We start from the raw sequence: 11582 nt of genomic DNA on the forward strand, positions 1-11582 counted from the left end.
GAGAGCTTCTCTATCATTTTTACATATATAGAAAATATGAAAAACCTCACTTTTAATTTCTATCATCACCTCTCTAAATCTCTCATATTTTCTCACATACTTTAGCCATAATGCTTCGAGAGTCTTCTTGAGTCTAAGTGAGAAAATTTGTTCTAGGTGACGGCAGAGTTGTAAATTTACCAAAAATTTATTTTTCTCTTGTGTAAATAATTCTTCCATAGGAATTTGTTATTTTGGTTGCAAGCTAAATAAATTTAAATCTCTTGTATTTTTTAGGGATTATCTTAGCAAGTCTCTATTTTGGCTCGTGAGCTTAGCCTTGGAGAAAAAGCTCTCCTTTCGATTCGTGAAGATCATCTAATAAAAATATATATAATAATTTTTGAGCTCATCCCTGTTAACATCTCTATCGATTCGAGATTATCCCAGTTAAAAATATTTCTAGGTTTTTGAGTTCAGCCTATGTAAAAACTCAATAGGTTTCCAATCAGCATGGTAAAAGTCTCAGTTCGGTTCATGGTCAACATGTGTAAAATCCTAGTTAGTTTAAAAGGATAGCACACAAGAACTTTGTCTTTGTTCAAGATCAACTTATGCAAAATATCTAGTTTGGAGACTAACTGCTCTAAGCCATATTTGATGTTTGGTTAAAAGTTATTTTGAAAACATCAATTGCTTGTATAAGGGGCTTCGTGGGCATAACCTTCTAAAATCACTCAAGACTAATGGATACTCTCAAGAATAGTTCTTGGAGACAAGATTAGGTCTTCTTGGCCGAACTTTTATAATTCTCTAGTGTTATTTATCTTTTATATTTTCCAATTATTTTTTTCCTTTGAATTTTCAATGCATATTTAATCAACACTTTTATAAAATGTTTTTAAACTATGAGTTATCAAGTGATTTTATTTTAGACCATCGTTTTTAAAACCTCCACAATTCACTGCATTCTTGTGTTTAGAATCACATGTTCAACAACCGTTCGATTGAAAGGCTTCAAATCAGAGCCATCGCGTGGCCAAAGCTTTTCCTGCTTCATTTTCATCTTTTCAAAGATTTTTGCGAACATGATACCGTAAGAGCTTCCACCATCGATGAGAACCATAGAGACATAGAAGTTGGCCATGGTGGCTATTATGACCAGAGGGAAGATATCATATGGAATATCCTTTACCTTTTTGCTTTCTACGAACCTGAGGATAAGCATCTTTGGCTTATTGTTTGAGGTTTCTCTTTATTCTTTACTGATGCCCATCATCTCAGGTATTTGTTTGTTGAGAGTGCCCTTCAAATGGTTGTTTGATCATAGAATATTGTCTGTTAAAATGTCAATGTACATAGCAATTCCTTGACTGCCTTTTTCTCCATCAGTCACAACTTCGATGACCGTTCTTAGCAATTCCATGTATTTCTAGGGAAACCACTTCACCTTAGGTGGGTTGTCTCGACTTTGAGGTTTCCCCTTCCATCCTCGGTTTTCTTTCCTGTCATTGTCACGAGTGTAATTGTGCAATCGATTAGGCACCCCTTCTTTATTAACTCTTCAATGGAACCCTTCAACTGGATGCGTTCGTTAGTGTTATGGAAGAGACTTTTTTTGGAAATGACAGTACTTCCACTTGTATGTCTGGTTTGACTCTTTATGTGGATAAGGAAGCTTGATGCTTGCATCTTTGAATTCAGTACAGGCGCACTCATGCAAAATCTATTCTCTAGAAGTGTTTAAAGGGGTATAAGATACGCACTCATGCAAGATATATTCTCTAGAAGTGTTTAAAGGGGTATAAGAGGAACCTTTCGATCAAGCCCCCTGCTCCCTGTTATCTCTCTGATACTTAGTATTTTTCCTGGAGAATTTATCATACTCGTGGCTTTTCCCAGAGATCCCTTAATCATCTAGGAGCTCCTCATCTAGGAGCTCCTCCTGTTAATTTATGTATGGTCGGGGCTTGTTCAACAATCCGTTCACGTTGTCTACCACTTCTAGCTCAATTTCTCTCAAAACATATTATCTTCTCTCAATCTCTTCTTAAAGACTAAACACTTCAAGCCAACTTCCCCACCTACTACTACCACAACTACTTTGGTGAACCTATCAATGTATTCCTGCAAGTCCTCTTTCATGTCTTGCATAATACCGCTAAGCACCACCATCGTGGTCGGATGCTTCTTTTGAGTGTTAAATTGATAGGTGAACACATCACAAAGGTCCCTCCACGAGTTTATACTTTCATCCAAGAGAGACTTGTACCACTTCTTAGAAACTCATGTGGGGGTTAGTGTAAATATTTTGCACTTGATATGTCTTTCAGCATGATAAAGATATAGACGATTATCAATATCCGAAGGCATCTCTAACATTATCGATATCCTACTATCAAGAATATGAGCATACATCAGGTTTCTCCTTCATTCATCTATTAGATCAGCTAGTTCATATTTTTCACTTTCTCTTTTATCGAGAATCAAGGAATTAGTTGGATTAGGAGCTTCTAAGGAACGTGGTTTCCACTTCTCTCTAACAAGTCGGAGGAGGAGTTTGGTACCTCTCGCTCTCGTGAGGCCGGGGGAAACGTGGAATTTCTTTGTGTACAGTAAGCACCTTGGCTGGAGTTGGACCTGGAATGGCTACAGGATGAACTCGTGAAGTCGTCTTGTGCTTAGTGTTTCTCTGGGGATGAGCGAATTGTGTGATTTCTTCCAAACTCATAATCCTCCCAATTAGAAGTTGAGAGTTTTGTTACCATATCACATTGTACATGTTATTCATCGAATGAGTTGTTCTTTTACGCTTAAGTTTTCCTACAACAATTGGAGACCGGGTAGCATCCCCGATGACCTTCGCAGATTAGATGGATTTGGAATCGACCATAGTAAGAGATTATTATATGGACTTGGAGTCCCAATCCATGACCGTTAGCAGATCCACACAAAAATTGGATTGAATTTGTTTTTAAAATTAAAACAATTAGATAAAAAATAACAACAAAATCAAAGGGACTAGATGAGAGATTTTACTTTCAATATGGATCTAATGCAAATGAAAACCCGGAAACCACTAGTTGTCCCTGTCAATGGGTTGGAAAATTCAAGGGAAATAATTAGAGGACCGAAGCATGAATGTCGTTTAAATTTTCTACTTTGTTTCCTCTCAACTAAATTATAATGTGAATTAGATTTGAGGAAAACAAAAGTGATGGACTCATGAAAGCTACGGGTCTTCATGAATGCCAAAAAGTCTATAGAAGAGCGTTTTACAAGTTTGCTTGAAATTTCTAGGCAAAATCGAACAACGCACGCTATTTGAGGATGATGGTATTTTTTTTATGAATTCAAATATTATTCTTAAAAATGTGAGATTAGCAATCTCATATTTATTAGCTGTTTCATGTTTTATATCTGTTTACATTCTTAACGAAAAGTATATATTCGTGAATTTTTGGTTTTTTATTCACATCTCAGAGTGTGAATCTTACATGGAATTTCAAGAAAATGGAAGATAACTAACCAAAACATCCCCATTTTCACATCATTTGAATATATATATATATATATATATATATATATATATATATATAATATATATTATAATATATATATATTATATAAATTTTAATTTTGTTTAATATCTAATTATTTGTCAAACATATTTTTTTTTAATAATAACATTCTAAAAAATTAGATTTACGAGATTGTAATTTTAATCAATAAAACAAAGATACACTAATCTCTACTCTTTTTTAGTTTAATTAATTTAGTGCCTAATCTCACAGAATTTTAAGTATGATTTAAAAAAAAAAAATTCATGACCAATATATATATATATATATATATATATATATAATATATATATATATATATATATATATATATATATATATATATATATTAAGTGTTTCTGTAAGGTGTTTTTTTTCAATTTGTCCCTTTATTTTATGGAGAAAGTCTCCTTTTATACCCCCTCCACTTTCAGTGGTCCTTAAAGGAGTGTTTCTTCATATTCCTCATTTAAAGGAACCTGGAATAACATCCTCTATCTCTCGTAACCATCATTTAGCACTTTTACCCCAACTTATGTAACCCCCTACCATTATGGGGACGTCGTGACCCTTCAATTTCCAAAATCATTTCCACATGGGAACTTTTCCCCTGACCATCATCTCGGCTCACCCGGGTTCCATACCCGACCTTGAAAGACTCTTCACATCGGCCCACATAGAACCTTCATTTCGACCATATGATGATTGCGCACGTCCATGTTACAACTTGAACTGCAACTTGGACTGAATCACTCCTACTTTATCACCGACTTCTCCCTATTTTACATGTCGACTGATCAACATAAATTTTTGGGATGTAGATAAGTTCCCCAAACATGAAATCTGAAAGAGAGAAGTATTCGAACAGAAGGAGCCCATAACATTTCATGTTCATCATAGGGACAAGGTATATCTAGGACCTAACATATTGTTGTTTGCTTTATAGACCTGACCTAGTAACGTAAGCAATCATGGCAGATATGGGATCATATCATCGCCATACTTTCTCTTTCTTCTGTAATTATGATTTTTATAGGGAATTGATTTTCTCCGGAAATCAAACGTGTCACATTTGAAAATCATTAAAAAAAAATTCCTTTGTTAAAGTCACCCCTTCCATTTCTCGCTAATCTTTTGCTGAAGTAACCTATTACTTCTTCAAGATGATTTCTGGTATTTTTACTTTTATCTCTCTATTCCTTTTACTCTTTCTTAAGAAATGACTATTGTATGTGAATGTGATGATGAAAGAAATGCGATAAAACCCTTAAGTATCCAAGAAAGGAAAGATCTATAGGACTTATGCATGAAAGAATGTAAAGATGCCCTAGGCCAGGATGAATTCGATCATATTGTTAAAGAATTTTATGGTTATATTAACGCCTCTTGTAGTAATACTGAGTCAAAATCTTCCTCATCAGGTTCATCAGTAGAAGTGTTGATGGAGATTGCAGATTCCTTTGATTAAGAGGTTTTGAGCTATGATCATAGATCCATTGATGAAGTAAAGATCGCTAAAATACGATCTTTGATGGATATCTCCTTTACCAGAAACGAGGATGACATTGTATTGGTGCCATGCATCCCAGGGGAATGTGTTTGTATAGGTCTTCCTAGAGGAGTCAAAGACGAGTATTTCCATTTATATGCTGGTGTATTAGAGGATTTTAAAATATTTTTAACCGTTACCAATTTTGAATCTGACCTGTTAAAAACCGTAAACATTACCCCTACCTAACTCCACCCCAATTTTTGTAAGACCATAAACATAGAGCCCACCATAGGCTTATTTCTTTTTTTCATTTTTTGAAATCAAGGGTGTTGAGAAAGGCGACTGGATCACAATTAGTGGCCTTCTTGGTAAGACCCTGCTTCAAGTTTACACTTCTAATTATAAAGGTCTTAAAGACCGGTTTCTCCGAGTTAGATGTGGTCCAAAATGTCCTCAGGTTTTGTATGCGTTAGACGAGTCCCACTGTTTTCCTATCTATTGGACTAGAAACCCACTTCTGGTATCCGAGTTCTATTTTTATAAGTTAAATGCTATAAAAATCCAGTCTTTGGCAATAAAAGCTTCCTTTCGTATGATGAAAGTCCGAGATCTATTGCCATTATCTAAAGAACACACCCTTCCCTTTCTGGGTAATATTCATTTTATTTTCCCTTTGCATTACTACTTTTATTCCCCATCCTTTCCCAATTCATTTTGCAGAAAAAATGACTAGTTTATCTGTGAAGGAACATAAAAGAATGATGTTGGAAGCTCGGGTGAAAAGAAGAGGAGCCAGCCAATCCGCAGTTAAGTCGGACTTGTCCGATTTAGAAACACGAATATTAAAGAAGAGAAAAGGAACATCCATAAAAATATCTCCATGCATCTCTGAGCCCCAAGTCTCAACACTCCCGCCACCGGAGGAATCTCGTCCAAATTCCCCAAAGAAGACGAAGACTTTGATGAGTGACGAAGTTTGTATAAACGATTGAGAAATTTCCTCTTTAATGCAAGAGGTTAGCGGAAGCGATCAAACCAAATCATCCAATGAATTTAAATTTCGGGGTAACCATTTTGACATATTGAAATTCTTTTATGATCATATGAATTCCATGGAAGATGTGAACAAGGTGAAATTAATAGGTTGGAAAAAGCTGACACAAAACATCGCCTCATATCTGATGAGGTGTGTTGTCCTAGCCCAAGGTTTATTTGAATCTGGGGATGATCATGAGCATAACGACATCAAACTCAACCAAGAAATTGATCAGTTGAAGGAACAATATAGGGCACAATCAGATAAAATATTTGACCTGGAGAAACAATTACTTTAGGAGAAGACAAAGAGGGAGAATTCGGAGGCTGAGAATCAAGAATTGCAATCTATTATCACCGCTCAATCTGAGAAGATGAAATCCATCCAGGAATCAAATGGCCAACTGCAAAAGTCCTTATAAAAAGATCAAATCGATGTTCTAGACGTAGGTGATGATGATTTTGACAGGGCTAAAGCTCAAGTCCTGTGTCTCCACCCAGGGCTCAATTTGTCTGAGCTGGATTTTTTTAAGTAGTGATGGATGGCCTCCTCATGGATATGGAAGAAATCGAACCTTCTTCTGCTGATGATCGGACCAATGAAGATCATGGTGATGACACTAACCTCAGAGTTGTTAACGAGGATAAGAATGAAGAATAATTTTCTTTCTATTCCCGTTTGCGTTAGTTATCCCCTAGGATGCATTTTGTAATGTTTTTTTTAAGATTTTCCATTTTTGTGCCCAGGTCTTGTTGTAATCCGTAACATTTATAAAAATCCCATGTCTGGTTTTGTTTTACTCTTTGTCTCTCTTTCATAATTTATTTTAGAATTGGTTATCTAAATTGGTTTCTTACAGAATCCCCAAGTGCTAAAATACTTTAAATATAGGCTCCCCAATTGAGGATAAGTCTATAGCTAGTTAATTCATATATTCCTATTTAGATGGACCATTCAGGTACCTCAATGAAGTCGGGTCATGCTGACAATACAACCCGACCATGATAAGTATATCCCGACCAAGGATTTTATAATTCATTCAGGCCCAAGTTTGAAATAAGTTTCTATCAAATTAGCCTAGTCATAGCCGATTACACAGAAAGTTCTAGGCCTTTGGATGATTACTCATCAACTCTGAGCTTAATCCCGGATTTTGTCCTAGGACCATTTTTCATGCTTTATAAATTTATAATATAATCGTTTATCTATGAGTGCCTCATTAAAAACCCTTTCACTTGCAAGGGAAAAAAGTGCATTCCCACAATTTTATTCATGATGTCCATTACATAATTTAGCTGAAATAAAACTTAAGGTTGACTACATTCCAGGCCCTAGGTATTTCACCATCCTCTAAACTTTCTAACTTAAAAGCCCCATTATATAACTTCTCACGGATATGAAAAGGTCCTTCCCATTTCTGAGCTAGCTTTCCCTTCTTCTTAGGATAAAGATGTGACGTTGTTTGTATGCAAGGATGCAAATGATACGTGGGATCTTAGGGTTAAAAATTAGGATATGACACATGTGTTTGACCCAATAACAATTTTGAATATATATAGTCAGATTTAGGTTAGAATTTATTAATACTTTTAGTTTTAGAGGATTATGTTCTAGGAGTTTTTGAAGCTTATCGTTGGACTCTAGTTAACGTATTTTCTGTGAAAATGTGTTGGCCATGACTTTTTCTGCTTGTATGTGGATCTAGTTGTTGTCTCTCTAAAAGAGTTATTATTGTTTGCTTTTGAAGTTGTTCAGATATTATATATACTATATATATGATATATATATATATATATATATATATATTATATATAGATAATATATATATATATATATTTATATATATTATTATTATTCTATCAAGTACTATAGTTTTAATAATAGAGTTTAAATCCTTTTTTTATTTCTTTTCTAATTTTTTCTATTTATTTACAATTTCTCTTAATCTTATTATCTTTTTAAAAAAGATTAAGAAAAATATAATTAAAATAAAGTGACATTAAAAAAGAGATAGAAATTAAAGTGTAAATAAAAGAAAAAATGAATAAGAGGATTCACATGTTGTGAGTTCAATTTGAGTATGGTTGTTGAATTATAACTTGCATAACAAACAATTAGTTTTTTTTATGGCATAGAGTTAGTTTGTTAAAATTTTGTTTTTTTGACAGTTAGTTAGTTGGTGTGTAAGTTTGTAACAAACTATGATATATAATCATATATCATTTTCTATGAAAAGTGTGAGAAACTGGCTTTCCACTAATCCCTTCATTCTCTCCTATCTCTTTTTTCTCTTTCTCTAAGAGTGTTCAATTTTGTGCGTAAAACTATCTTAATCTATTGAGAGCTTGGTTCCTAAGTTCAACCTTGTTCACGATGGCTTCAATTTCCAATGAATGTATTCCTGCAAATCTTCCAATTCTAGATGCAAAGATTTATGATAAATGATGCAAATAAATGAAAGTGGTGTTTAATCATCAAGATATTCTTGAAATGATCAAGAATGGTGTTGATCCAATTTGTGATGATGCAAATGATAGACAGAAGGTTGGACACAAGGAAGCAATGGAAAAGTATTCCAAGGCATTGTAACTGATTAGTCAGTGCGTTGATGCAGATAATTTTGAGAAGGTTTGAGATTGTGAATCTTCAAAACAAGCATGAGAAATTATGGAGAAATCATATGCAGGAGTAGATTAAAGAAATGGTTAGGTTATAAACTTACAAAATACAACTAGAACTGATTCAAATAGACGAAAAGGAAATTATCAGTGGTTTTGTAACAAGAATCACAAGACCGGTGAATCAAATCAAGACATGTAAAGAATTAGTAAGTGAGCAAAATGTGGTCAGCAAAATTTTGAGGTCTCTAACAGCAAGATTTTGATGATATTGTTGTGACAATAGAAGAATTCAAAGATCTTTAAAAGATAAGCAAAGAAGAGTTACAAAGCTCTCTTAAAGCACATGTGCAAGTAATAGATGAAATGAGCATTGATAAGGCAAAAACAGAAGTTGCATTGCAAGCAAAATTCAATAACAAAGATAAGAAAGGAAATGGAAAATGGTATGGGAAACGAGGAAGAAGGAATTATCACAACAATGGTGACATGGATTCTCAAAATTTTAACAAGCCAATATTTTAAAAGGATGAAAGTAGTAATACCAATCATGGTAGATTAAACAATGGTTACATAAGTGGTGGAAGCAATAGAGAGAAAGGAGGAGGCAAGAAGGAATTTGACAAAAATATGTCTAGTGTTACAATTGTCAAAGGTATGGGCATTTTTTGATCAGTGTTATGTTAACAATAAGGATTCACAAGAAGATGAAGTAAAACTTGCAAGGTAAGAAAATGATGATGAAAACACAATTTTGATGGTGACCATCAAGAAGAAGTAGAATATAGTGATCAATGGTATTTTTACTTAGGACTCTCAACACACATGACTAGAAGAAAAAATTGGTTAGTGAAAATCAATAAAACTATGAAAAACAACATGAAACTTGTAGACAACAGTACATTAGCAATTAAGGAAATTGGTGATGCATCAATCAAAATAAATAATTGTGAGCCTTATTTAAGTACATATGCTTTGTACATTCTTGGAAACAAATGTAATTTTGTAAGAATAATACAATATCTTGAAACAATTACAAGATTTACATGGAATACAAGATGTTTAAAGTTCTAGATTCAAATATAACTCAGATTCTAAAAGCTCCACTACTACGTAAAATCCATTCCACCATGGTTGGAAAAGGTATACCATCACACTTGACCAACTATGGTGAGATACGGGGATGGTTGTAAGTATGATGATTTCCACCATGATGGTGTGACCGTATTTATAAACTAGGTAGCGCGCTACATATCATAACAATTACATTAAACAACCGTAGTGAAAGTCTTAACACTTAACATTTAACAATGGTTGTGCTAAAAAACCATTGTGATATATACACCCGAGTTTATTATAAATTATATGAAATGTTTATTTTGTCAATGCTCACTAAACATATATCATTTCAATATGATCTAGAAATTAATAATATGACAAATTAAGTTATATTAGAAGAACAAGTTACAATGATCAATCTTATACAAGATTTCTTCATCCTATTATTCGCATTTCGTTCTTTAACGATTAAATTTATTTTCAATGGTCCTAGTTCTTCAACCTCCCCTTTCTTCACCTCTAGTTTATTTTTGCAAAATATTATTTACTTTGCAAACAAAATTAGAGGTGGAGAAAGGGATGGATGGAGAACTGGGAGAATTAAACCAATTTCTAACCATTACAGAGAGAAATACGAATAATGGACTGAAGAAATCTTGTACAACGTTGATAAGTGTAATTTGTTTTTTAATATAACTTAATGTCTCATATTGTAAATTTCTAATTCATTATGAAAAGTTATATATTCGATAAGGGGTTGGAAAAACACTAAAACCATATAAGATATAATAAACTCATCTTCTAAAAAAACCTTAACAGCAAAATTCATCAACAAAAAACATTAAACAACATATAAGATACAACAAACAACTTTCATTAACAACAACACAATTATTAATATTATACCATAAACAACATACAACATACAATGTTTATTACTAACAACAAACAAATTTTATCGACAACAACAACGTATCAACTTATAAAATGTTTCACGAACGTATATGTCTCATAATGACATCCACAATGAAAGGAGGATGAAGTTGAAGTGAGAACTGGAAACACAAGTCAAATTTGAATGAATGTCATTCTGGGTCTTTCACACAAGTTCCTAGTGCTCACTTTAGCTTCATCCTTATTATATTTTTTCTTCATAGCAACATAAACCATTTGTGAACCTCACCCATAATATGGGGTTTCTTGAGTTAATTGTTTTCACTCACCTTCTGTACCAATAAGTAAAAATGTATTAGAATTACATTGTAATTATAATATATGCATAACGTCCACTTCTATAATCCATACACCACAATAAAGTTCACTCATCTTAAGCTATACATGTCACCTTATCCTATAAACAATATGAAAGAAGCTACTGAAATGTAAACAATGATACATAAACAACATAATTCACTTCTTAGGTTATACATTCACTCATATTAATTTAACTTCTAAATATATTTGAAAACATAAATTATTGATCCATGTAAGAACCTATATTAGATATTGTGAAGACTAACCTGTAACATAACTATTTCCTAAGATTTGATGCAACAAAGGTAACCATTCGAAGAAGACGAGTTCATTGCAGGAGTTTGGTGTTTCCAATTTTCATGTTTGATAAGAAAGATTGTCTAAATGTTAATGGATATTGGGATATATGAGAGAGACGAGTGAGACGGTTGTTATCTACTGAAGCGAGATATATATATATATATAGTATATATATATATATATATATATATATATATATATATATATATATTATGTGTGTGTGTGTGTGTGTGTATCTGTGTGCGTGTGTGTGTGTGTGCGTGTATGTGTGCGTGCGCGTGTGC

Source organism: Lathyrus oleraceus, chromosome 2 (genome assembly GCF_024323335.1).
Source record: "Lathyrus oleraceus cultivar Zhongwan6 chromosome 2, CAAS_Psat_ZW6_1.0, whole genome shotgun sequence".
In the NCBI taxonomy this organism is placed as follows: Eukaryota; Viridiplantae; Streptophyta; class Magnoliopsida; order Fabales; family Fabaceae; genus Lathyrus; species Lathyrus oleraceus.